Below are 3,528 nucleotides of genomic sequence, written 5' to 3' on the forward strand. Positions count from 1 at the left end.
GGGATTGGAAAAAAAACTTTTCGCGCCGGTTCCTAATAAACCGGTGCGAAATCATCTTTTTCGCACCGGTTCAAACCGATGCCAATTATGAAATATTAAAAAAAAAAAAAAGGGGGTGGAAGGGATTTCGCACCGGTTCAATCCAAACCAGTGCTAAAGACTGTTTTTGCACCGGTTCAAACAGGTGCCAAATTTTTTAAAAAAAAAAAAAACGGGGCTGTTATATCTCTCTAATCCGCCTCTTTATTTTAATCTCTCCCTCTCTGGTCCTACTCTCCTTCTCTCTCATCTCTGGTTCTGCCCTGCTCTCGTTCTCTCTCATCTCTCGTTCTGCTCTCATTCTCTCTCATCTTTCGTTCTGCTCTCATCTCTCCTTCCTCTTTCATTCCCATCTCGTTCTGCTCTCATCTCTCGTGTGAGGTCTTCGATTTTCGTTCGAATCTTGTTCGAGTTAAAGCAAGTGGTGAACGGTTAGAGAGACAGTTAGACCGGCGGCACCGTCACCTGCAACGCTTCCGACTAAGACACCGTCACCTTTAACGGCCTCCGGTACCGGCGCTTCAAAGGTTTTTTTTTTTTTTTTTCCTGTTAAAGCTTACAAAACCCTAATATAAATCTCTCTTTCGCTCAATTTTTTCCCCAATTACAAGTAAGTTTCTTCTCTTTTTCGCTTAATTCATCTTTATATTCTTTTATGCTGTATTTTTTGTTGATTTTGTTATAGATTTAGTTGAAATTTGTGGTATTACGTTGTATTTTTGATTTATTTTTTTTAATCTTCGTTTTTTTGCTCAATTTTTTCCCCAATTTCAAGTAATGTTTTTGCTAACCTTGGCTGTGTAGAATCTGTAGATTGTGTATTGTGCGTTCTTTGATTTTGGAACTTGACTCGTTATTTTGGGTTCACTGTTTCTTTTTTTCTTTTTCTTTTTTTATTCAATAACTTTGCTATGAATCTGAGTTTGTTTTGATAAATAATTAGTTTAATTCATTATAATTGGCCTATGAACAAGTTGAGTTTCACTATATTCATACTGATTAAAATTTGTATGCATTAGGCAATTTTTTCAAGCATTGGATCTGAGTGTCAATTTTTGTTTGCTTCAATGTGTTTATGATGGATATTTTGTAGGGCTTCAATTTGAGAACAATTGTGAAGTGGGTGTAATCTCTAAGTTGACTAATGCATATTGTTTGGTCGCAATTGGCAGGTCTGAGAACTTTTACAGGTTTGCTTGCTTAAGCTACTGAGATTATTAGTGGCTTAGTGTTCCTTTGGTTTGGGTTATTTTGTGATAAGGCTAATTTTTTATAGTCACACTGTGAATTGTTGTGTGTTTGCAGTATATTTGAATCCGAGTTGGCGGATTATATTCCCGTTGTAAAGACCTCATGGCAGGAAACAAAAACGGGCTTCTTGTGCCTCACTCGACTACTGACCAGGGTGAGTAGTTTGTTATTACAGTCTAAGATTAATTGATTAAGTCCTTGACTAGTGAACGTTTGAGGATCACTTGGGGAAAACTTTTATTTTCACTCATGTCTTAGGATGGGCTTCAGACTTTCATACACTTGATAGTGCATTAGATGGATGAGATGCTTGCTTTGCTTGCACTATGCTTGTGATCTTCAAGTTTGAATTGATTCTTCAGCCCTTGTATAGAGCACATAAATATAGAGATAAGCAACTGATTTGTAAACTAACTTACAGCAGCACATCAATTTTCATTACTGTTTCCGTGGCATTGTCAATATATGGTATCACAATGTTATAAATTACTGAATTAAACCTTCATAACCATTTTATTGTTTTCTAGAGGTAAATTAATGGATTGTGCAATGATTAATTAACAAATTGTGCAATGATTATGCTACGCAGACAGAAAATTATTGATTATGACTACATGCCTAATTGTTTGAATTTGCGAAAGGGCTCTTTCCCTTGATATTTCATGTCATATTTTCTCTAACACGGATCAATTTCTTGATAGATTCTTGGATATATTGAGTGATGCTCCATTAGCAGCACATCAGAAGCCTACTAGGATCTACGGGAGTATATTCTATTGTTTCTGCTTGGCAAGTGAAATTTCTTTCATGTGAATTTTGGATCTCTATGAAAGCTTATTTAGGCATATACTACAAGGGCTTTTGTATTAGTTTGTGTCAAATTGATTTCAAACATTATTCCAAATGTCTAAAATCCTTCCAAGTTCAGACCCAAATTTCTAAATTTTGATTCTCTATATATCGTGCCTTGTGAAACCTACTCCAGAGGGTATTTCTGCATAAGTTGGTCATTAAGATGTTTCCACTGCATGAAAAGTTATCTTGGTCAGGTATATATTGAATAAGTGAGGAGAATGTACTGCTTATTATTCTAAAAGCTCTATCTCATTTGATGAATCATGCAAACAAGGATGAATTTTTCATAATACTGATTTTGGAAACAGAAACTAGAATAAGTAGTGTACACAATTTAATTTTGTTGTTTCAGAATGAATATGTTTACAAATTTCCTAATCATAAGGGATATGATTTGTTAGCTAAATTTTTTGTTCCTTTCATGTAGGCAGGTTATGCCATTGTAAGGATAGGAGCACCATGGATAATTCGTGGAAGAGGGATCATTGCAAATGGTTGTATCAGCTGAAGATCAATGCTCCTGTGTAGTTGTTTCTGTTTTGTTGATGTTATCTGTGAGGCTGTGTCTGCTCAGCTGGTTGTCCTGTTCAGCTATTAGATGCTAGTTCTTTTATCTTGATTACTGCAGGGTTGGTTTTCCTGTCTGTGTTGCTGTGAGCTGCTGTTTCTGCTACAGTGTTGTGTCTGCTGTGTTGTGATGTCGAGTTTTCCTATGTTGATGTGATGCGCTGCTGTGTTGGTGTTGCTGTGTTGCTGTCTGCTTTCTTTTGCAGTGCTGTGTTGCTGGTTTCTAGGGTGCTGTGATGCTGAGTTGATGTGCTTGCTCTGCTGCTTTGGTGTTGCGCTGTGTTTTGTTATTTTTGTAGCCTGTTGAGCTGCTTAGTTTGGGCTGCTTAGTTCGATGTTTGCTGTTTATATGCTTCATTAGAACAGGTTTTTGGAGTATTAAAAGTAAATTTCTGTAACTTTATATATATGTTAGTGTTTATATATCAATTTAAGTGAAAAAAAAAATGCAAATTTTTTATTTTTATTTTTTTTGGGCATTTTTGGCACCTGTTTTGGAAAAGAACCGGTGCTAAAAGTTTTTTTAAAATTTTTTTCGGGACTTTTGGCACCGGTTCTAAGTCAAAACCGGTGCAAAAAGTGTGGTTTTTCGCATCGGTTCTCAGCCAGAACTGGTGCGAAAAGCCTTATTTCGCACCGGTTTTGAACCGGTGCGAAATGTATGGGGTTTTAGCACCCCCCAAATAAGGACCGGTGCGAAATGGGGGGTTTGAACCGGTGCGGATTACGTGTTTTCGCCTAGTGTAGGTTATTCTCATTAATAATATTTATAGGGATTACAACCTAGAGTATGAGAGTATATCATTAACCTAATTA

General features: G+C 36.5%; 1 long non-coding RNA gene across 3 annotated transcripts; it reads left to right on the forward strand.

The window, feature by feature from the left end:
• Positions 1 to 341: 341 nt before the first annotated feature.
• LOC110721950 lies at positions 342 to 3,137 on the forward strand. 3 transcript variants are annotated; one of them, XR_002511485.1, is made up of 3 exons: positions 342 to 1,229; positions 1,345 to 1,444; positions 2,573 to 3,137. It is a non-coding gene; the product is annotated as an uncharacterized LOC110721950 (long non-coding RNA). The 3 variants fall into 3 exon arrangements; XR_002511484.1 differs by lacking the exon at positions 2,573 to 3,137 and adding an exon at positions 1,992 to 2,265; XR_002511486.1 differs by lacking the exon at positions 2,573 to 3,137 and adding an exon at positions 1,549 to 1,663.
• Positions 3,138 to 3,528: the final 391 nt, after the last annotated feature.

Source organism: Chenopodium quinoa, unplaced genomic scaffold (assembly GCF_001683475.1).
Source record: "Chenopodium quinoa cultivar QQ74 unplaced genomic scaffold, ASM168347v1, whole genome shotgun sequence".
Taxonomy (NCBI): Eukaryota; Viridiplantae; Streptophyta; class Magnoliopsida; order Caryophyllales; family Amaranthaceae; genus Chenopodium; species Chenopodium quinoa.